The 25,087-nt window shown below is 41.2% G+C and overlaps 1 protein-coding gene and 1 pseudogene across 10 annotated transcripts in view; both read right to left on the reverse strand.

Moving 5' to 3' along the window:
• Nucleotides 1-19,344, reverse strand: part of SMAD2 (SMAD family member 2) — a 91,088-nt gene extending 71,744 nt beyond the window's left edge. For 6 of the 9 annotated variants that reach the window (XM_009192691.4, XM_021930107.2, XM_021930108.1 and 3 more), the window contains exons 1-2: nucleotides 19,002-19,112; nucleotides 18,568-18,653 (exon numbers count right to left, since the gene is read on the reverse strand). The gene's annotated coding sequence lies outside the window, so the exon portion shown is untranslated. Of the gene's footprint in view, nucleotides 1-18,567; nucleotides 18,654-19,001 lie in introns of all 9 variants that reach the window. The other 3 variants (XM_003914356.5, XM_009192687.3, XM_009192690.3) reach the window with 2 other exon arrangements.
• A 4,551-nt stretch (nucleotides 19,345-23,895) lies between these two features.
• Nucleotides 23,896-24,370, reverse strand: LOC108583097 (annotated as a pseudogene). The gene has a single exon (XR_001897391.3). The product of XR_001897391.3 is annotated as a thymosin beta-10 pseudogene (transcript).
• Nucleotides 24,371-25,087: the final 717 nt, after the last annotated feature.

Below are 25,087 nucleotides of genomic sequence, written 5' to 3' on the forward strand. Positions count from 1 at the left end.
CCAGCCTGGGCAACAGAGCGAGACTCCACCTCAAAAAAAAAAAAAAAAAAAGAAAAGAAAAGAATGGCCATAACCTAATATAATCATACTCACACCCCTCAAAACAGAAAAAAAATTAATGCGTCCTCAAGCTCAATTCAGGAGACTGGTCTCAAGGCCTCCCTCCAGGAAGAGGCAACATAGCATGCCAAATTTCATGAATTTCATAAATTTGGCCATGTCAACCCTTTTTAGGGATGTATGGAATGCCACATAACAATACTGCATCGGCAACCCTGGGGGTCCAACTAGGGTTCAAACACTAAAAATTTGAAAGGAGTCAATAATAGGATTATGTACCTTTCTTTAGCAATATAGTAGAAATGGTGGGAAAGTGAGGTTTGCGCATAACTAGGGAATTGTAATGCAAATAAAAGAGCAACAGTGAACTTAACAGTAGCCCAGTTAAACTGTAATATGACACACAAATAAGTACTGTAGTATGTAACTTGATAAAATAAAGCAAATACACAAAACTCCATCAAACACACGTAATAATCTACCAACTAAAAACCTGGGACTACTGGGCAGCAAAAAGTGTACCTGGCTACCTTTGGCCCCTGTTGGAATCCTACGCTGTGCCACAAAATATGCTCTAGAGGAGCCAACTACAGACACTGTAGTATGCAGCACAGTTTTATCCTAGCACAGAGAACAGGATTAATTTAACCTTTGGAAAGGAAAGGTGTCACTGAAGTTGACACCAGAGCACAAGTATTAAGAGAGAGAGTACACCAGGTGGGAAGTTCAGCATGTTTTCTAAAGACAGGAAATGTTCTAGGAGAGATGAAAAATTTAGGTTATCACTAAAATATGGTGCACAGGAAGCACTGTGGTAGAAGATGAGGGGAAAATAAGACCAGTGCAGATTAAAAAGCTGAAGACAGAAATTACTGCTAATGATAGGAGTATTACTACTTCATTTATTTCAGTGACAATCTGCATTTTGCTGATCTACTGGATATGCAGTTTAGGGAAAAGGACTGAAACACAACTAATGTGACCAACTACCTAATGTAACTGAGTAGCATGTAATGGTACATTAATCACTATTTGGAATGAGGAAAGAGAAACAACCCTGAAGGCTGAAGGGTCAGTTTTATACATGCCTTTACGTAAGTAACTACGTTCATCACATGGCCAGGAGGCAGCATAAAATACAGTAGACTCGGGAGATAGCAATCAATGTACAAGTAAGGGTGTGTGCCGGGGCTAGGCTGAGACAACTGGTGTCTTGAAGAAAAGCAGAGCGGCCAATCTCTAGGCTTGGTTTCTGAGGACTGTCCAGGCCTGTTCCAGCTCCACAATTATATCCTCAGAACAAAACCTCTTTTTGAGTTAACATGAGTAATATCTCTGTTCCTTGCAAAAAACTGATAGAAAAAGCAAAATTTAAGAAGAATCTCTCTAGAGTATCTATATCTTTTGTTCAATTACTCCATTCATAAGAATTTAGCTTAAAAAATGAATAAAAAATGAAGCTTCTGTATAAACAGCAAAAATAAAAGTGATTTGCAACATTAGGAGGAATGAGAGTAAATTGTTTCTGTAACACTTTCTTTTGAGACGGAGTTTCACTCTTGTTGCCCAGGCTGGAGTGCAATGGCGTGACCTGACTCACTGCAACCTCCGCCTCCTGGGTTCAAGCAATTCTCCTGCCTCAACCTCTGGAGTAGCTGGGATTACAGGCAGGTGCCAACACGCCGGGCTAATTTTTTGTATTTTTAGTAGAGACGGGGTTTCACCATATTGGCCGGGCTGGTCTCGGACTCCAGACCTCTCAGATGATCCATCTGCCTCGGCCTCCCAAAGCACAGGGATTACAGGCATGAGCCACCGTGCCCAGCTTCTGTTACACTTTTGTCAGGAGAAATGTTTCGTATGAGTTAAGCTGTATTCCTAAAAGTTTTCTATAAAATCTTTACAGTATTTTTTCTTCACTGAAATGAAATTACCTTAAGTTAAGCCTATTCTGGGTCATCTGAATGGCCACATGACCTGGTACTGCCACGTGATTTCAGTGTCCCATGTCTTCCAAGAGGAGTTAAAACCATTTTGGAACTAAGTGAACACTTAAAGTTACCAGCCTTACCTTTGCATGTCTCAGTAACCACAGCTGGCTGACATCTGTCTAATATCTCTGGAAAATTTTAAAATTATGTAATAAAATACCATTTGTTGTTAAGTAATGCTGATAATACATCTCAGTTAAACTTTTATTTTAAAAACTGAAGTATTTTTAGCCAATATTTTTGAAGTGTAAATAGACTGAATGTAGGTTGACAAGGAACAGATAACGATGTGCTCCAGGTTAAAAACAAATGAAACATAAAAAAGAAAACTAGACTTATGATCAAGTTGCCATCAAAATATGAATGAGTCATTTACAGAATATACAGATTTCCTTCAATGGTGTGGCAGCAAATTCTCTACTGAAATAAATGTTCAACATCTGCAGAACTGAAATCTAAGTTCAGACACTAATTCTAATTCCAGCAATAACTGATACTTACATAATGCAGATTTCAAAAGAACACAAAGACTTTATCTTTACAGTTGAACAAGTCAGCTTACCAAATGATATCTTAGTAAAATTAGGATTCTAAGATTACTCACCGAAAAGTTTCAATAAGGTAAGAGGTCTAATTATCCTGAACTTGTAGTAAAGCCTTCAAGTTATTAACTCTATACTGAAGGTTGACAAATAGCATTCTCTGCACATTTAATTAAACAGTACATATTCTTTGCAGAGTCCTCAATTAGGTGGTCCTTTTCTTACTGTTTTTATTCTGACATAACTCTATCACTGAGTATGTATTACAAAAAAATCTCTAAATCCTTAGAATGACTTTTCATTTTATATTGTCTTTTGGAACACATAAAGTTATATTTTAATTAAAAATCTTTTATGACACTACCTTGCCTCTTTTCAAAGAAATCTTGCTCTGCCTCTAAATATGGTAGGAAACATTTACTGAGTGCTTAAGACTAACAGTCCAGTAAGCAAGAATTCTAAATCCTAAGAACCAACTGGGGTAGGTACTATTATTTACAAATGAGGAATGTGAGGCACAAATAAATACCCCAAAGCAATACAGAGAATCCCCTCTAGATATTCTTATGGACACTTCAGTTTTACTTTTCAAATAAAGTTTCTAAAAGAAAGATCAGAAATTTGGTTTTAAGAGGTGAGACAGTGATCTAACCATCTCTCATAAGGACAGCCTGTGTATTCAAGTTTACCTTTCACTAAGTCATAATGCTACTTCTGTCGCATAGCAAATTCATACTAAATAAAGTACTGATCGCACACTTTCTATTCTGTTATTTGTTCACACTTAACATCAATGTAAGAGAATATTAATTACTACTGCTTTCTAGTTAGTCTTGATATTTGCCAGGGTGATCCTCCTTCCTTACTTTTCAGATGTGTAGTATTGCTGGTTACTTTAAGTTTAGCATGTTCTACAAAAATCCTATAGGATTTTGACTGGAAGTGCAATGAATTTATATTAGTTTATGGAAAACATATTTAAGATATCAAGTACTCCTACTATGCAAATGAATATTTCCATTTATTTATTATCTATTGATAAGTTGCATAATTTTCTCCATAAAAAAACTTACATCTTGTTAAATTTCCTTATTTCTCCAGGTATCTTGGTTTTTATTGTAAATGGAGACTTAAATTACACAAAAATATCATACCGAACACTCTTGTACTTTCCATCTAGCTGTCATATCTTAGCATTTTGCAGTACTTGATCAGATATAAGAAATAAGACAAGATATGGATACAGCTAAAGCCCCCTATGTATTCCTTTTTGATACCATTCCCCCCCCCCCCCTTGCTTCTCAGAGATAATCACTATCCCGATGTTCCCCCATGGTCATTTAACAGTTTTGCTACATATTGTATCCATACAATACAGTTCTGTACATTTTATAAACTTATACGAAAGTTTGATACTGTTCAGTACATGCTGATACATATATAATCCTAAATCCTAAGTTCATTCATTTTAGCTGTCACATGGAATTCCATTTTATGACTAGCACAGTTCATTGTCCATTCACTCGGGATGACCAGTTAGGTTTCCAATTTTCCTCTCTCACAACCTGCTACGAATACGCTGGCATATATCATTTTATACTATGTAAAAGCTCTTCTAGGGCAGAAGCTTTCAAACTTTTTAACCAAAAAAAGTCCCACAGTGAAAAGTACATTTTACACTGCAAGCTAGTATATACACACACTTAGCTAGATGAGACATTTGACCATACGCTGCACTCTACAATTTCTCTAAACTGAGGGTCGTGAGCCATGAGTGAGCATGAAATCAATAATTCTAACAAATGTTTACACTCACATAACCACCATCCCAGACAAGACAACATTTCCAGCATCTCAGATGTCTCCTTATGTCCCTCTTCAGTCAATCTACCCTCCCCATCCCAGGCAACTACTGACTTCTATCACTGAGTATTAATTTTACCTGTTCTAGAAATTCATATAGATGGAATTATGCTGTCAGTACTCTGTGTTTTTTTAAACACCCTTTCGAAAGTTCTCTTGTATTCATTTTCTAAGAATTTTTGTCACGAACAAACACTAAATGTTATCATATGCTTTCCCGTTGTCCAAAGTTATATGACTTTTCTCCTTTAATGTGTTAACATGATGAATTTCATTTACGAGTTTTCTAATGTTTAATCATCACTGCATTCCTGAGACAAACCCTAACTAGTCATGGTATTTTTGTTTTGAGTAAATGCTAACATTTTACAAACTACAATTTTTATTGCCATGTTCATTGGTGAGAATGCAGCCTATATCCCCTTCTCACACTATCTGGTTGGGGTATCAAGATTATAGTAGCCTTGCAAAGTAATTTTTCTGTAACATTTTATATAAGATTTAATTCCCCATGTTTGGTTGCACTTGTCCATATGGGGTTTTCATTTGTAGTCTGGTGTTTTCCTTGAGGACTTAAAATTTTATATTGGTACAGGTATATTTATTTTGTTTTGTTTTGAGAAAGAATCTCACTCTGTTGCCGAGGCTAGAGTGCAGTGGCACAATCTTGTCTCATTGCAACCTCTGCCTCCTGGGTTCAAGTGATTCTCCTGCCTCAGTCACCTGATTAGCTGGGATTACAGGCGCCTGAAACGACGCTTTGCTAATTTTTGTATTTTTGATAGAGATGGGGTTTCACCATGTTGGCCAGGCTGGTCTTGAACTGCTGACTTCAAGTGATCCACCCACCTCAGCCTCCCGAAGTGGTAGTCACCACGCCCAGTCTGGTATATTTCCGACATGACTTTATTTTATTTATTTATTTATTTATTTATTTTTTTGAAACAGCGTATTGCTCTGTCGCCCAGGCTGGAGTGCAGTGGCACTATCTCGGCTTACTGCAAGCTCCACCTCCCAGGTTCACGCCATTCTCCTGCCTCAGCCTCCCAAGTAGCTAGGACTACAGGCGTCCGCCACCAGGCCCGGCTGATTTTTTTTGTATTTTTAGTAGAGACAGGGTTTCATCGTGTTAGCCAGAATGGTCTCGATCTCCTGACCTCGTGATCCGCCCACCTCAGCCTCCCAAAGTGCTGGGATTACAGGCGTGAGCCACCGTGCCCGGCCGACTTTTAAGTTTTTAAATCATAATCTAGTGAAGTTTCTAATTCTTATTAAGCCAACTGTGTAATTTATTTTGCTAGAAATTGTCCACTTGACCTGTTTCCAAATTTAAAGAAATAAAACTGTTCACAGTATTCTTGCAGTTTTAAAATCTCAATTTGTCTGCAGTTACACCACCTCTTCATTTCCAATACATTTGTCCATTTTTTTCCTCCTCTATCAATCCTGGCACTCTTTTCAACTTAGTTACATACACTAAACCAAAGGTACTATTTTTGTTGTTGTTGTTGAGATGGAGTCTCGCCCTGTCGCCCTGGCTAGAGTGCAGTGGTGCGATCTCAGCTCACTGCAACCTTTGCCTCATGGGTACAAGCGATTCTCCTTACAGAATGTATCTCCTGTAATTGTTGGGTGCTTGCTAATTGTACTCTTCTCATCCTTTATAACCTTGTAGTTTTTTAAATCTACCTACCTACCTTTTCATAAATTACTGAGAGATACATTAAAATTTTCTACTACGATTACAGATTTGATTTATCCCCGTAATTCTTCCAATTCTTCCAATGGAAAAGAGATACTAGATGCTAGGTACCTAGTATCTCTTTTCCATTCCTTTGCTTTTAAACTATGTCATCATACTTTTAGGAGTATCTTCACTTGTAAAATACAGCTGACTGGATTTTTTAAATTTTTGATCTCCTTTAGCCAGCAAGTTTAACCTGAAATTACGTATTGAGTTTATGGAGATATTTGAGCTTATTTTCTACCATCTTATTTTGTGTTTTCTAATATCTATCCATTTTTCTTTACTTTTTTCTTCTTCCCTGCCTTATATTGGAGTGATCAAATTCTCTTCATTTGCACCCCTCATCCCCACTGACTTGGAGTTACACATTATTCTATTTCAATTCTTTTGGAGAGTTATCGGTAAAAAATTTTTAATGGAAAACTTTAAGTTATCATTGCATTGCAGATGAAAACAGTCTATTAAAAACCATAATAAATAATTTTTTTTTAAGAGATGGGTTCTCCCTACGTTGCCCAGGCTTTAACTCCTGGACTCAAGCGATCCTCCTGTCTCAGCCTCCCAAAGTGCTAGGATTACAGGCATGAGCCACCACGCCCGTCCAAGGGAATTTTTAAAAAGCAGAAACCTCAGGATAGGGAGAAGAGGTAAGGAGAAAACAGAAGCAAACTTTTAATGGCTGGAAAATGGGTGAGTAGTAATTGAACAGATTAGAAACTACTAACTCTAGACTAGCTGTAGGGAAAGCTGAAAACAAACGATTAACACAGAAATCCTCAAAAAGTTAAGGAACCAACAGCAAGTCACGGCAAGAATTGAGGGCCAGGCGGGGGAAGGAGTAATAGGTGGTACTTGTTAGAGCTTTGTAGAAAAGAATTCAGTTCTTAGATTTGCGCCCCTTACTGTCTCTGGTTAACTAATCCTCTGCCTCAACGTTTACTTTCTGCAAAGGGGAAAACAACAATCTCTGGACTAGGAGATGGCCTGGGTATAAATAGAAAGAAAAGAGCGTGTCAATGAACATAAGCACACTATGCTAAATGTCAACTCCCAAACCCCTTCCTCCACTGGGTTCTGGCTCCCAAATACTAGCAGCCAGACCTCCGCCCAGTTATTCAGCTCAAAAGACTTCACCAGGGTACCCGACCAAGCCAGGAGGAAAGGCACACAGATGCTAATACTGGGAGTTTACCAACAAACAGCCTGCTCAGATCCCTCTCCATTGAAACTGAAAGGAGACAAGTTTCACCCACACATTCAGTTTTTGATCAGCTTTTTAGATCCCCACTTCTAAAGAATTACTTTATCTGAGGAAAAACGTCAAACAAAACCAGAAAAAAAATCAGCTTCAAGAAAAGACTACACAGAGAAAGAGAACATTTTTAAAACATCAGTATGGCCAGAGAAACAAGACTCAGCAACCCTGAAGAAAGAGCAGCATGCTCTCAAACACAGCATTCAGAGAACTGAACAGCTTTTGCGTAGCTTGATAGCTCATGACAGCAGAAATAGGGGGGAAAAATCAATAGAAGTGCTAGAAGATAAAGTAGAAGAAATCTTCCAGAAATGAGAAAAGAAAGACGGGAAACAGTAGAGAAAAAGCGAAAAAAATTGGAAGGCTGGTTCCAGAGGTCCAATGTCCCAACAGCCATTCCAAATACAGAGATGCAGAGTAGGGGAGTCAAACAGATAAATTAAGAAAAAGCCCCTGAACTGAAAGATGGGAGTTTCCAGATGGAAAGGGCCCATCAAGACCCCAGTAAAATAAATGAAAACAAACCTACATGAAGGCCCACTGTAGCGAAACCAGAATGAGAAGGACAAAAAAAGGGCCTGAAGTTTCCAAGGAGGGGAAAAAAAAAAAAATAGGTTATACAGAAAACAATCAAAACGGCTTTGGTTTTGTCAACAGTACACTAAATAAAGTCAAGAGAGCAATGGCTTCGTAATCCTGGACTTCATAATTTTTCAAAAAAAAAATTCCAACCTAGACTTATGTTACCCAGAACAAAGGCATTTCATCTCCAAGTATTTACCGCCCCCGCCCCTCCCTCCGCGCGCCAACACCCTCTCCAGGAAGGTTCTGAAGAATATGTCTCATCAAAACGAGATACTAGTAAAACAAAAAGGAATACGATCTACACTTGAGCCCAGGAGTGCAAGGCTGCAGTGAGCCATGATCACCCTACTACACTCCAACTGGACAACAGAGTGTGACCTTGTCTCAAAAAATACACACACACACACACACACACACACACACATATACGCACACATAAAGAAACAACGGGAGATCTAACAAAGAAGAGAAAATGAAGGCAATCCCTAATATGCTAGTGAGGGGGAATCTCAGGATGACTGCTGTGTACTAGGTGTAGAGGCAACCAGTGCAAATCGGAGCAAGTTAAAAAAAGACGAAGCCAAAACAATGGCATCTTCTCTCCAAAATGAACACCGTAAATGTCAATGGAAGCATAACCTTCACTGATGAGAGCTATAATGACAAACAGATAACGGTGATTGATGGGGCCATAAAGAACAGTTTTTAACCACTCTTTACCAACATCTCAGCAGATTTCTGATTCCAAAGATTACAATGCAAAAGAAAAAAATTTTAAATAAGAGGAATTCTTATATTTGTACATATTTATATATGTATGGATTTATTTAGACCAGTGCTATTCAACAGAAACAGGATGCAAACCATATACTGTTAAATTTTCTATCAGCCATATTTAAAAAGTGAAAACAGGTGTGCTTTAGTCAGTTCAGGCTGCTATAACAAAGTACTATAGACTATGTGGCTTATAAACAACAGAAATTTATTTCTCACAGTTCCGGGGGCTGCAAGTCCGAGATCAGGGTACCAGCATGGTTAGGTTCCAAGTAAGGGCCCTCTTCTGGGTTGCAGACTGCCGCTTTTTTTGGGTTTCTACACATGGAGGACAGAATGCTAACAAGGGTCTCTTTCATGAAGGCACTAATCCCGTTCATGAGGGCTCATTATCTCCCAAAGATCCCATTTCCTGATGCCATCACAACAGGAATTACAAGATGAAATAATTTAATAATTTTACTAATTTAACCCAATATATCCAAAATACTATTTCAATTTGCAATCAGTATTAAAAACCACTGAAATATTTAACATTCTGTTTTTGTACTGTTAGAAAATTAGTGTGTATTTAACGCTTGTGGTCCATCTCAATTCCAAGAGTTCAATAGCCACATGTGGCTAGTAGCTATCATACTGGACAGAGCAACTCTAGCAGGATAAATGAGAAGCTAGTAACAGTGATTACATTTCTGGAAAGCACAACTGGGCACCGGGAGATAGGAGATGTGAAGGAGACTTACTTTTCTCAGTATTTATAGGAGATGTGAAGGAGACTTACTTTTCTCAGTATTTACTATTCTGTTTTCTTTCACTTTTATACCATGTGCATGTGTTATTCGAAAAAATGAATGAAACACATTCTCCAAAATAAATTACAAACGTAGATATTCTTTGAACTACTCCTAGCAATCTAACTTACAGACAAACCTGCAAAGGAGCAAAATGCTATATAAATGAAGTTATTTGTTGTTGCATTGTTTTTAATACCACAAAACTGGAAATCATCTAAACGTTCAACAGAGGACTGATGATATATTCACACATCTGGCCAGGCACAGTGGCTCACGCCTGTGATCCCAAAACTTTGAGATTGGCAACTGTATGGCAAAGAACAGACCGGTAAAGAGACTCTTCACTGCGTATCCCTGAATTTTGGATTGCAGTCATGTATTATGTATATAAAAATTCACTATTCCACATGCAGCTATAGATCTGTTTTCATTGACCCTGCCTTGCCTTGCTGTGATATTTAAGTCCATCGAAAGCCTGTTTTTCCAGTTCCTCCATAGAGAGGTCTGAGGCTTCTTTCTCCCAGAAGCCCTAGATGTTTCAATGATATGAGAACACTTTTTATTTTTTAATTTTTTTAGGCACACAGTTCCCAGAGTTCTGTCTCCTTTCATTGAATGGTATTATAATCTCAGCCCCAGCTACTGAATCTTATCTCTAGTAAATGCCCCACAGCCAGACTGTCCTTAAAGTTGACTGATTTTTCTAAGTTTCTAGAACCTGGGCACTTTCTCTCCCCCTTTAAGATAACCTATATACATAAGAGAAAACTTGTTTTATATTTTATCCAACATTTTTATCTGTTTACAGTAGGAAGAATGGGCCTAACTTGTGTCTGTCTCATTTTAAGAAATTTAGATAAAGACAGTATAAACAATAACAGCAAACACTGAAGAAGGTATGATCATTGAGAAAAGACTGCTAAACTTGGCAGTTCATCTGGAAGGCCAGTAGGAAGGGAAATGTGAAAAAGAATGGTTAAAAAAAATTTCACAAAGTTGAAGTCAAGGACAGATAGTGATTAAATGTAGAATGCAAATGTAGATTGCACTTTTAAAATGTATGGAGGGAAGAGAAATTTCAAATCTTCAAACGGCAGGGAAATACAAAATATTCCCCAAATACCTATGTGAATTTTTATTTCAAAAGAAAACCAAAGTTAATTATTTCAACATAACATACTTTAAACATGATGGTGCTGCCTCATCTACAACATCTAAGGTCCCACTAGAAATAATATAAAATCACTGTACAGTCAATCCTCCTTATCTGTGGGTTCCAAATACATGGATTAAACCAACCATGGATAAAAAATATTCAGGAAAAAACTGTGACTGTACTGAACATGTACAGACTTTTTCTCATCATTTCTAAAACAATACAGAATAACAACTATTTACATTGTATTAGATATTAAGTAATCTAGAGACAACTTAAGAATAACAATAAAACTTGCATAAAACAAATTCTACACCATTTTATATAAGGGACTTCAGCATTCTCAGATTCTGGTCCCTGCAGGAGGGTCCTGGAAGCAATCCTCTATGGAGACCCAGATTTTTAGCAATGTATGTTCAAACATACTACAAGGCAGAGAAAAAAGCAGCAGAATTTTAGTCAAATAAATAATTCATTAGTAACTGGGATAACAGAAAACCTCAAAAATATTAAAATACATAAAAGCCAATTTTTTAAAAACAGATTTTTCAATTATCACTATAACTATGTTCTTTCCAAAGCGTAAGCTAGTAAGGAAAGACACTGCCAACTGGAAACCTAGGTTGGCCCTCATGGAGAATGATGGGTGATTTCTTTTAAACAAAAGCAAACAGAAAACATTGATGTGTTCAACTTTATGGACTGTCAAACCTAATGCAAGCTTGAATTTAATTCAAGAAAATTATTATTTTAGTAAAAGTTCACATGAAATAGGGACTGCTGTGTAAAGAGACTACCTATTTGTTTTTGTTTGTTTTGTTTTGTTTTCGTTTTTACCTAGGAGTTATATTCCTATCACCTATAATGAGTTTTGTGGAATCCACAACTCTATAATCAACTTGTAAACATATAACTTACATATTGGTTTATCACTCTCAGATTATTGGAAAAAAAAAAAAAAAAAAGCACCTATGACAACACTACACAGGCCCAGACTCAAATCAGCACAAATACAAAGTACTACTACTCCAATTGCTCTTCAAATTCCCAAAGTCTATCCTGACCCTCTTCTGAAGCAGCAACTAATACCACGTCAAATCACGTGAGTGGGGTCCTCAGGCCATAAAAGTTCAATTAAAGGAAAGTCTAGAGTAGTGCCATCCAACACAACTTTATACAATGATGTAAATGTCCCTGGGCATCTGTGCTGTCTAATACAGTAGCCATCAGCTGCATATGGCTATCTAAATTTAGATTAAGTAAAATTTAACGTTCAGTTTCTCAGTCACAGCAGCCACATTTCAAGTGCTGAATAGTCACATGTGGCTGGCAGCTACCTGTTAAGATAGAGCAGGTCTACAGCAAAAATTTCTCCAAGACCTACTGTTCAGTGGTGCTTCAAAGGCTTCCTAGTAGTGAGGATGAGAGGAAAACTGATCAGGCAGGACTTCAACAACTGCCTATTCTTCCTTCTACAAAACAGCTTTACTCCTTTTATCTGCTTTACATTTTGAAATCCTGCGTATTTCTCTCTCAAGGCTTTCTAGTTGCTGCTGTGTGTGCAGGTGTGTGCATGTTTTAAGTCTGACTACCACTGGTTTAGAGCAGAAATGGCCAATGCACAACCTCAGGCCAAAGTTGGACCCTCCTGATAACTAAAACATTAAAAAAAAAAAAAAAAGTTTAATTGATCAGCTAAAATGAACTACAACCTAACTGCCTATTAAGAACATTAGGCTGGGCGCAGTGGCTCACGCATGTAATACCAACACTTTGGGAGGCCGAGGCTGGCGGATCACCTGAGGTCAGGAGTTCGAGACCAGCTTGACCAACATGGTGAAACCCCGTCTCTATTAAAAATACAAAATTAGCAGGGAATGGTGGCGCATGCCTGTAATCCCAGCTACTTGGGAGGCTGAGGCAGGAGAACTGCTTGAACTTGGGAGGCGGAGGTTGCAGTGAGCCAAGATCGCACCATTGCACTCCAGCCTGGGCAACGAGCAAAACTCCGTCTCCAAAAAAAAAAAAAAGAGAGAGAATTTTAAAAGCTGATCTCAATAAGGAAAATTTGCATTCACTGCCACAGATAAAGTATCTCTAGTCAACAAAAAAGTTTCAATAGTTCATTCAAGTCAAGGGAGAAGGCTCATGGGCCCAGCTTCCACAGCATCATTTATGAGGATTTTATGCAGGGGACTCTGCAAAAAAGATTCACCACCCCACATTTTCTCTTTTTTTTTTTTTGAGATGGAGTCTCACCCTGTCTCCCAGGCTGGAGTGCAGTGACAGGATCTCAGCTCACTGCAACCTCGGCCTCCCGGTTCAAGCAAGTCTCCTACCTCGGCCTCCCGAGCAGCTGGGACTACAGGTACCCGCCACCACACCCAGCTAATTTTTGCATTTTTAGTAGAGACAGGGTTTCACCATGTTGGCCAGGCTGGTCTCAAACTCCTGACCTCAAAGTGATCTGCCCGCCTCGGCCTCCCAAAGTGCTGGGATTACAGGCGTGAGCCATTGCCTACGGCCTCACCACTCCACATTCTGAAATGAAAGATGTGATGAGGATGGAACATTTCCTTGACATTTACAAGACCTTAACCATTATGTCTTTACAGAATTTCTGGAAGTAGCTGAAGCAGCATATGAAAATGTAGTTTACTTTTAAATATAGGCAAACTATAAGATCACAGATTTACTATGCTACTTCCTCAGATCAAGAGTCTTTTTTGACTTAAGAGACTCAAACTAATGAACAGATGGAACACCAGTGGTTCACTCAAGATTACTCTTACTGAATATATTAAATGTAAAACTACATCCCCCTTTCCCACAAAATGAGGGAAGGTATGACATTGTACATTATTCAAGGAAATGCACATTTTTACATTAAGGTAGACACGTGTACTAAAGAGAAGTAACTAAAGTCTATCCTCACTTTCCACTACTCTACAGCCTTGAGGTCAATGTAAAACCAGATTTTGAAAAATAACAGGGCTACCTAGGAGAATTAATGACAATTTCACAGTAAATTTACAAACTTTGATAAGAATTAATCACATTAGAATTTCTATTTTCTTAAGAGTACAAATCTAAAGATACATCAAGCACCTGTCCTATCAATGTGCCTCAGTTACAAATAAGAGGAACCCACAGAGCCAAGGAGAACCATTCACACTGTACAATGTGAGGCAAGCACAGAAGACACAGAATTGCCCTAATATTTCTGGCTATCTGACCAAACTAAAGGCAGTTTCTAAATCCACCTGGCTTGGAAAAATTACATTCTTCCTACATGAAATTGCTGAACTGAAGCTGAGAGCTATCTTTCAGATGTAAATCTAGAATCAACATTGAATTATGTCCTAACTGAATACATCACAATTACACCAACCTGAAAAAAATGATCAAAATTGATCAGGGACAAGCAATAAGCCTCTATGCATTTTTAAACCAAAAAGGCTAGTACTTTTTTTTGTACTACTGCTAAAAAAAAAAAATCCGATTTTTAAAAACAGCCAAGGCTACACATTACAAGGTCACCAATAATTATCTGATGGTGTAGATGTTTTAAAAAGTAACCCTGAGGTAAGGTTAGAAGAAATGAGATCAAAAAACTTATCAATGCTAATACTGGGCAGAAGTATTATCAATGCTAATACTGGGCAGACATTACAAGAGTCAAGAAACCCTCAACAGAGAGACTGGCCAACTATTCACTCTTGCTTTATCCTAGAAATCTCAAGCATACTCTGTCTCAACGCACAGTGAAAAGCATACGCTACTGTCAAAGCACAAGTGAAATTTTATGATACTTCTGTATTCTGACAAAAAAAAATTACTTGCTCTGAAGAAAGGGGGTGGCATAGGGTGCTACCACACTGAGACAGCCTTTCTTTACTGCTGGCTACCCTTTCAGCTTAGAATCTGAATGGCTGTCTGAATGGCAAAACAAATGAAAAACATCTTGGTCATAACAGGTACTGTGGATCTTTCATGAAACAAACCATAAGCTATAGCACAATCTTCAACCCCTTTAAGAACATTTCTTAATCATCCTGAGTGACAATCTAAAGTATATTATGTAGATTACTGCACTCTTAAAAAGATTTTCCCAAACATGATTTAAGCTAATTGATGAACATTCATTACTATGCTTTCAGGTCTGGTCCTGCACTCAATGGCCCCAGACATGCTAGTCAGGCTTTGACTATTTTTGTGTCTTGTAGATTATCTCTGTTATCCTCACCGGGCTGTTATCTGGTTTTTTCTTACAAGAGACACTAGGCTAACATCCTACTACCCAGCCCCCACCACACCCCCTGTAAACCTCCCACAGTACCCATAATCTACTTGTTTCTAATCTAGTGCAGGTTTAGAAGCCAGATAAGTTTGCTTGTTAGAAACACTTTAAGTAAATGCCAATGCGTTCTTATTAAAGGGCTCCAAGGCTTTAAGCTATTGACTGGGACAATTTGGCTATCCCAAGCCTTTGTTGTTCATTGTCTGCTTCTCATATACATTTTATAATAGGTCAATAATAATAGTGTAGGCAAATCATTTGGATTAGAAAAAGCCCAAGTAACAAACCCACAACTACAAGAGAGGAAGAAATCATTTGGGAGGACCCTTATGTCTCAGGCAATGTTCTAGGTACTTTAATTGTGATCACTGAATAAGGAAGGGGTTATTACTTCCATTTTCTGTCAGAAAACCAACGGTCAGGGGTTAAGCAGTAAATTGCCCAATATTGTAACTGAGAAACAAAATATTAGCCTACGGCTCTCTGATTCCAAAACCCACTACACGAGACTGCTGTCCAATCCTGAGTCTCGGTTTAACTACCTGTTTTTACACTTTATTCCTGATCCTTCCACTGGAACCTGAGTTATTCAACTTTGCTTTCTTTCCTTAACCAGTTTCTGTAACTAAAGGGCAATAAGTGATCAAATTAAGGTCAGAAGAAGCTTAGCTCTACAAGTGTACATCTGTTCAGCAATAAACACGTTTCTGAAAGACTGGTTGTATCTTCAGTTTGTATAAGCTGTGTAAAACTGGTGACAATTGTTCCCAGTGACACTGAGTTAACACTTCACATCTTCCCTAGTGCTATCCGTTACATGTGATAGGAAGCAAGGCAAGCATACTTTAGGAATGGCTCAGTAACGCATGTGCCCCTGATTTGTACACTAACAACTGTCTTACTCTGAACACTGGAGAATTGGGCAAAGGACATGAGTTTCCACTTTTCTAACTCCATTAAGGAACAGGGGTGTACTTGTTTGCTGGTAAGATACTTTATTGCCTAGTCCAGAGCCTGACACACAGAAAAAGCTGTTTATTGAATAAATGAATAAATGCTACTTGCTCAATACAAGTTATTTGTTGAAAATAAATGCACAACCTCTCCTAAACTGGTTTTAAATTCTTTACGTTTCACATTTTCTGACATACCTTTGGAATACTTAGTGGAAAACATCTTACCTCTTACAGAAACTATGGGCCTAAAAATGGCTCTTCTACACCCATCAAAAGGCTAGGAATCTAAAAGACATGTCCCCCTCCACCCTCTAAAAATGACTCTTTGTCCCAAGAATATGAATAAATCTCCATCTGCCAGGCTGCACTAAATACAGCTTTTATATGCATTACAAAAACACCTGTATTTAAAGCTGCTACAAAAGGAGGTTTTTGGAGCCCTAAAGCACAAAACCAACAGAATCAAAACCAAAAAAGAATAAGGAAAGTCTTTTAAAACTGACAATATTTGCAAAATGTAAAAATTCAATAGGTCTTTGCCCAACAGTTTACACAGCTAAACTGAGCTTTTCCATTCACATATATTCCCCCAAAGGTGAAGTAACCAGATTATAGCAACATGATTCTAATATTTACAATGTGAAAATGAAAAGGTGACAACCACCTCTGGCCATCTTGAAGTAGAACAGAAACAACCTTTGTTTCTATCAAAGAGAAGTTTTGCTGAAATACACAAAACCATCCCCAATATTCCTACACCAGAGTTAAAACACATACCAAGCCTGGTAAGTCACAAACAGCAAGAAATTACCCTGCAGTTTCTTAAAAGACTATTATTTCATGAAGCGTACAGACTGTGTAGAGACATGACCACTTATGACTAAGTAAACGTAGGTTACAACCTTGAAAAACCAAACTTTTGTTGAACACCTACAATGCTTGTGGCCGCACTTAAGAAGGTGTGGCTAAGTATAAAAACCAAGCTCTAAGAGCATTTTCTTACTAAAACCCCAAAATCAACGTTTCCAATCACGTTACATTAAACCTGGCCAGTGAACTGCCTTGAACTCAATTAAATCCAATAGAATTTAGTATTTATAGTAAAAGTGGGTACACTCTTTACAAATGCCAAAAGATGTGAACTATTTATATTTACTACCAAAGCTTAGTTTACGGCAAAGGGTAAGGAACTTTAAAAATAAAAGTATTACTTTTGAATTTAATATAAACGTCTGCTAAATGACCTTCTGGCAGAGGAAATTCTTTAAATATCTTGTATGGGTTTTCCGAAGGCAAACTTTTTAAAAACCCTCAAACTATGGTATATTTATGAAGCTCATTTTAAATTATTTCTTCCATCTCTGCTTCACTAATTCATGTATTAAAACTGTTGAAACTCCATTGAACAATTTAACTAACTTCTCTGTAAGATAGAAACTTTTTTAACGGGGGTGAAAGTAGAATAGCAAATTTTCAGCATACGAGCAAATTTATTATTAGGCTAAAGGAAAACATCCTATCAGCGATTCATTCATACGAAACTATCAGGTTCAATTCATATGAAGTCAGAAGAGAGAAAAAGAATTTTGGAAATTCACATCGCAAAGATATTTCTAAAAAGATGTAACTACTCCAAGTTATTTATTTTTTAACAATTATTTTACACATGACGTTTTAAAAGTTTCACACACCCAAATTTAAGATAGTCCAAATTGTAACAAACAAGACATGACTTTGATGGAAAATGCTGCTTGCAAACTCGTTTTCCCTGGAGATTTCTTTTTAAAAGATATGGTTGACAACACACTGGTGGTATTTTGCTTTTAAAGTGTTAAGAGGAAGGAATAACAAAACCAACCCAGGTATTTTCTGTTTAGGATCAAAAGGAAATCGTAAGGATAAATAAAAGACAAAAAAGGACCTGACCCAAGGACAGTATCCCCCTCCAAGAGAACAAAGTAAGTTGCAATTTTGAAAACCAAGTTTGAAATAAAAGAAATCACTTCGAGGACTTTTCCAAAAGCGTGTGATAAAAAACTAATAGGCTCCACCCGCAGAACTTTCACGAGTGAGTGAAGGATGATCACAGTTATCAGCTGTGTGCGTGTTTGTGAGTACACATAAGCCATGGAAAACCCGAGACTACTATGGTTAACAAAGGTTACCGGACCAAAAAAAAAAAAGTGGAGGCAAAGTATTACGCGCCCCTAAGAAGGCTTCCCCACAACTCCTGAACCAAGAGCTCCGGCCCTTCGGCTTTAAAAATCAGAACCACAAACTATGGAGTGTTACAGCCGCGAGGGGAAGGGACGCAGGCAGCCCCCACCCCCGCCAGGCTGGGCGGCAGCGCCGGGCCGCCGAGCACCGTACCTCCCCGGCTCTCTGGCCCCGAACCCGCACGCCCGGGCCGGCGCACCCACAGCCCCCGAACTCACCACACCCCAGCCCCCACCCGCCGCGGCCATGTGACACAGCCCATCGCCCCGGCCGCGGACGCACGCAAACACACCCCTAGCCGGAGGCCCGCGGGCGCTCAGGCTTTACCTGCACGGTGGCGCCGGGTCCCGCCCCGTCAGATCCAGGGGGTCCGGGACCTTTTGTTCCTTCCTCTTCCGATGGGATGGAGGGGGCTGGGAGGGGAACAGGGGAATGGGCGATTGGAGGCGGAACTGAAAACACTCCCGGCCGCCGTCTTCCCGCCCCGCCCCCAGGCCCGGGCCCGGCCGCCTGCCCCGGCGCGCGGGAGGGTAGAGGAGGGTAGAGGGAGGGGAGGGAGAGGAGGGGAGGGGACGGAGCCTGGCCGCCGCCCGCGGGGAAGGAGGGGGTGAGGACGCGCGCGCCCGCGCTGCCCCTCCTCCCCTCAGGCGCGCGTCCGCAGCCCTACCGGCCGCCCGCACGGCCGCGCCCTCCACCGCCAGCCCACCTCCGCTTCCGCCCTCCGCCCTCGGCCGCCGGCCGCCGCGGCGCCACGCACCCACCTCCCGGCGGCTGGCGGGCTGCTGGCTGGCGAGCTGCTCCTCCGCCGCCGCGGCCGCGCGGGTAGACCCGCCTGCCACCCTGGGCCGCGGGCCCCGCCGATTCGCCAGCGCAGCCCCGGGGCTGGCACCCTGCCGCCCGCTGATTGGCGCCTCCAGCCGCCCGTTAGGGCGCGAGGCACGCCGGCCGAAAGCCGCGCGGGGCGGGCACGGAAGACGGAGGGAGCGGAGGAGGAAAGGAACGAGGCCGAGCGCCGCGGGTAGGGCCGGGGGGCGAGCAGGGCGCGGGGAGTCGCCGGCCACCGCCTCCCCACCTCCCTTTGCCTACGGCCCGCCCCGCCTCCCGGCCGGACCGGCGGCGCCCGCAGCCAATCAGCACGCGGGGAGCTCGGGGTGTGAGCCGCGCGTCGGGGGCCTCGAATCGGAAGGGAGACGTCGCTCGCTGATTGGTCCCGCCTCCCCATTCTAGCGTGAGGCGAGGCGAGGCGGGGCGCGGCCGGGCGGGGCTGGACGCCCGCGGTTTCGCTTGAGTTGGACTCCGGCGCGCTCCCACCGGAGTTCGGGGGCGGCGGGGGAAAGGCCTGCGCCCTGCCGCGCGGGAAGACGATTCCCGGCGACCGCCCGATCCCTCGCCAGCGTCGTGGGGTAGGGCCTGTGGGGGCCTGCCGCTTCGTCCACAGTCCGTCGTGAGGCCGGCAGCGGACACGTGCTCATCCCACTGGGAGGCCCCGGGCAGCCCGGAGGACGCGCCTAGGAGAGAAAGGGGGTTTGGGAGAAGCCGGAGGACCCGTCCCGCGACTGGGCGCGCCCTATGCAAATGAATGGGCGGGGCCCTCGTGCTGCTGAACGAGGGTAGGTTGGCGATGTAAATAAGCCCAGAGGTGGAGTCTTTGGAGAGCACTTAGGGCCCGGGTAGGGGATGCCAGATCTAAGTGTTTAACCTAAATCTTGGTTCCGTCTTCAGTAAAAATGAGATCAATAATCCACGTCCCGAAGGGTCTGTGAAGTCTAAAAGAAACGCATGTCATAATGTCCTCTAATGGCTGGGATATCTTCCCTTCCTCTTTTCTCCCGTTGCGGCGTTTAGGCCCCAGCTTGGGCATCTGCCCTACAGGAGGCAGCAAGGCCCTAAACTTACCACAGACCAGGGCATAACCGCACCCAGGGAAAACCTTGTTGCTTTTACCCTTAGGAGCACCCAGGCCTCTGCTGACAAAATATTGAGCCCAACTAATCACATCAGGTGTTTACTATGCACCCACTGTGACACAGGCAGGGAGTACCCTAGAACTAAAGTTGAAAAGAAACTTAGGTCTCACACAGATACCAGAGACAAGACTAGAACACGGTTTTTTTGGGGGTGCCTGTCCAGTAATTCATTCTCATGTATGGCTTACTTTATAGATATAATTGGGGACTTCAGATAAGCGGGAAAGAAGCACTAGCAATACAAATCAGTAATCAGAAAGTACCAAATGAGCACTCCAAACAAGAAGAGTTTTTGAAGTATACTCTTTCTTCTGAGAAATGAACGTGTCCCAGAGGAGGGTGCCTTCAGATGGACCTTAAGAGAGATGTGGCCATCCCCTGAGTCATACAAGTTTTCCCGATGTCCTTTGAAAATCTCTGTCCTTTCCACCGTCTCACTCCTCTCACATAGAGGAACTTTTCTCACGGGAAAGTTGCGATGAAGAGCATAAACCCAGGAGTCAGGCACATTGTAGCTTTGAGTACGACTCTGTTCCAGATCTGTAATCTTTGGCAAATGGAACTCACCTGCAACGATACCTACTTAAATATAGTTGTGTGATGATTAAATAATAAATATGAAAGTAAATAGCATAGGGCTTTGAAGTTCAAGGAAAGTCGGTGATCATTAACTTCTCTTCTGTTGCTTGCAAACATTTATGTTAAGACGAACCTACTCAGCAGAAATTCTTCCTCCAAAAATTCCCTTCCAGGGTGGTTTCTTCCATTATTAGTTTAGAGATAGCTCTACTAACCCCTTAATGAAAATGGTTTGTGAAGGAGACTCAGGAAGCCAATTGGTGGAGATGTCCCACCTCCTCTGCCTTGTTTCCTCTTTCCAGAGCCACTAGGGAGGCCGGTCTAGGGCAAAGGCTGTTCAACTTACAAGTAGCAAGGCTGTTTCTGGTTTTTGGTCTGTCTTACTGCTAAGACAAGTCAACAGTTGTAATATGAAGTAGCATATTAAAAGTTACCCTGGTCACACAAGTATTTTCTCCTATGTGAACAAGGTGGGGATTTGGGTGTCCACCTGAGTAGTAGGAATAGGAACAAAAGCAGGTCTGGCTGGGATTCCAGAATGTACTCCTAGTATGCGAGTTAGGTACTTTGAGGTTACACTAATTAAGTGGGTAGTATGCCTGAGGTCTAAGTTAGACCATTTATCCAAAGTCTCAGACTTTGGGTCCATAACTCTTCCATTTAGGAAGCCTTCCAGGATGTATAATTGAGGAAGAGCGAGGAGGGACAATCTGGCTACCAATGCAGTCCCCAAGGGGCTTAGAAATGGGAGCATGCCTACTGTCCCCTCTGCTAGAAATGCATCTAAACCAAAGTGGGTCAAGACAGAAACTGAAGGCACATAAAGCAGGGATTGCCATGGCAACAAACAGCTTGGAAATCCACTAGGGTACCTCAAGATCTATCAGTAAGTCCCTATTGTATAAATTAGATTGAATGAGTCTTATTTTTATATGGATAGAGACCAAGTTTAACCCTTCATTAAACATGACACTGCAAAATCACATCTAAATCAATTCAGAATCCAATTCAAAAGTAGTTAAGTGCACTAGAAAGACATAAGAAAAATGATAATGGTGGTTTCTTCTGGAAAGAGCCTGAGGGTCATAAGTGGAAAATTTAAATTTCATCATTATTTCTTTTGTAGTTTGATTTTTTTGAAAAAGCTCACTGCCTTGGTTCAGACTTCATTTTCTTTCATTGGAAGCATTGCTTTCGCTCTTCAGCTGGTCTTCTTGTCTCTACTCTTGCTCCCTTCCAATTCATCCTCCTTCCTGCTGCCAGAATTTTTTTAATAGCATATTTTCTAAATGTAAATCTGATATCACTACCTTGATTAATAGTGTCCTTCTTCCTGTTTTTTTTTCCAAGATAGAATCAAGACTGTTTAGCATAACCTAAAGATCTTTAATGATCCATCCCAGGCCAGTCTCTGTAGCATCACATCTCAACACTCCCTACCTTGCTCCGTTTTCCCCAGCCAGACTGAACTCCTGACAGTTTCCCTAATCACCATGTTCTCTCATTCCCCAGTGCCTGTGCTGTGCTCTTTGTTCTGCTAGAAAGCACTTGCCCTATGCTGCCTGACCAACCTCTGCTCATCCTTCGAAGCTCTGTATAGAGCTTCAGTACCCTCATTCATTCATTGATCTCTCTATTCATACATACAAAGACAGACAGACAGACACACACACACACACACACAGAGCCATTCAGTGTTTATTGTAACAGCCAGGGTTCTTAGTTGCAAGCAACAGAGAAATTGATGTTGGCTGACTTAAGGAGAAAGAGAATTTGGTGAAAGGATATTGGGTGACTGACACAATTGCTGGGAAGGCTGCAGAAACAGGCTCAGACAATAAGCAGAAACAAGGAAGGCTAGGCAATAGCCAGGAAGACAGCCAAGACACAGGACTGCATACTGGGGGAGGAAGGCAACCATCACTGGCACCACCATTCCACACAGGATGCCATGGGCTTCACTTCCAAGTCAGTGTCACTGGGCACTACCCACCATTCGCTCCCCACCACTCTCACTATCAGCACTGTTGTTCCTGGCAACCAGATGTCACTGCAGTGCCTGTTACTGCCACCAGAATTGTTTCTGCACCACCTGTATTTTGCATTACTGTCTCTGAAGCCCAGGGCAGATCCATTAGGTCAACCAAGCTTAACCTATGTCGCATGCTGTACTTGCAGGCAGGGTTGAGAAAGTAAGGAGCTAACATTTTGGTAGGCTTCTATATTACACTGGGGATCCGCTTCTCTCCAGTAATCCTCAGATAATTATCTAAACAAAATAAAGGGGGCCAGGTTCTGGGGAGCCCCTAAATGACAGATGTCCACTATGTTCTCAAAATTGCTCAACAAATAAATTGTGCATCTACCTGAGCCAAGTTGTCTTCAAGGCACCAGGGATACAAAAATGAATAAAGTGACCACTTCATACCCACTAAGATGGCTATGATCAAAAAGGCAGAAAATAACCAGTGTTCCTAACGATGTGGAGAAATTGGAATCTTCATATATTGCTGGCGAGAATGTAAAATGGTGCAGTCATTCTGAAAAGCAATCTGGTAGTGTTAATACCTCCAAAGATTAAACAGAGTAACCACATGATCCAGCAATTCCACTTCTAGGTATATACCCAAGGGAAATAGCAACATATATCCACCCAAAGATGTTTACACAAATGTTCATGGCATTCATAATACCGTGAAGTAGAAACATCCCACATGCCCACCAACTGATCGATGGTAATAAGTGGCACATCTATACAATGGAATATTATTCAGCCATGAAAAGTAATGAAGTATTGAGACATGCTGCCATATGGATGAATAGTGAAACTTGAACCATTAAGCTAAGTGAAAGAAGCCAGTCACAAAGGTCACATACTGTGTGATTCCATTATATATAACATCCAGAATAAGCAAATCTATAAAGATAGAAAGTGGATTTGTGTTTGGCAAGGTCTGGGAGTGGAGGTGGGGAAGGGGAGTGACAGCTCATGGGTACAGGGTTTCTTTCTGTGATAATGAAATGCTGTAAAATTAGATTGCAGTCATGATTGTATAGTTCTGTGAATGTACTAAAAACCATTAACTCATTTACTTTTTTTTTTTTTTGCCATGCCACGAAGTGTGTTTTATTTTCATTATTCATACAAATAATTTTCTATAATATTCCAGGGCAAACCAGAGAATTTGGCAGTCCGATTGGGGGGGTCCCTTCAGAGACCCACAGGCTGGTGGCATCGGCGTGGAGTGCCCAGGTTCACAGTGCAGCTTGTGGCTCGTGTCCATCTTGCAGGTAGCTCTTCCTCCACATCACGACTGGGGTCTCGAAGATGACAGGGGTAGGAAATCCTCCAGGATTTTAGGAAATTTCACTCCGCTTCTCCTGCTCAATGGTCTCTTTGGTTGGCAGGGTGTTCTCCTGCGTCTCCGTTTTCTTCAGCTTGGCCTTATCGAAGCTGGCAATTTCCCCCATGTCTGGTTTGTCTGCCATTTTCTTAAAACAATCCGTGTAGTCGGGTTCCGAGCCCGGGATCCTGGTGCTCCCACTCGCATTGCTGCAGCAAGAGACCGACTCATTTACTTTAAATGAGTGAATTGTGTGCTATGTGAGTGATGTCTTAATAAAGCTCTTTATTTAAAAAAAAATGTAATAAAAAAAAGCCTCCTTTTCCTCAAGGAACTGACGAGCTTGTGGGACAGCAGAGTTAAGAAGGTGGCTGCCAGTGGCCGCTGGTCATGCCTGTAATCCTAGAGCTTTGGGAGGCCTGGAAGGATCACTTGAGGCCAGGAGTTAAATAACAGCCTAGGTAATTAGTGGGACCCTGTCTCTACAAAAACTGTATTTAAAAAAAGAGTTAACAAGGAAACAATACAACTTCAAGTTGTGGCAAACCTTTCCCTCACAGCTACTCCTTCTTTCTTCACGCCTCAAGATGGAAGATGTACCTTGCTCCTTGCCACAGCACTTACTTAACTATATTTTAAATTGTCTTTCTCTGAACAGTACGATCCTTTAGGTAGGAACAAGTGTGTCGTTGAACTTTGGGTCACCAGGGCTAGCGGCAGTGCCTAGCACACAGTAGGCTTAATAGTTGTTTGTTGAATGGTGAATAAATGAGAGAGCCAGAACTGGAACTTGGGTGTCCCAAGACCCAGACCAGATTCCTTCCAACTACACCCAATCATATTGACGTCAGAAACGAATGCTTTCCAAATCTGATGGCTAGCCAGAGAGACGTCTACAACAAAAACAGTTGCGTTTTCTACAAGCTGTCAGTTTCCAGGTGTATGTTTACATTTTAC

Source organism: Papio anubis, chromosome 19, assembly GCF_008728515.1.
Source record: "Papio anubis isolate 15944 chromosome 19, Panubis1.0, whole genome shotgun sequence".
Lineage (NCBI taxonomy): Eukaryota > Metazoa > Chordata > Mammalia > Primates > Cercopithecidae > Papio > Papio anubis.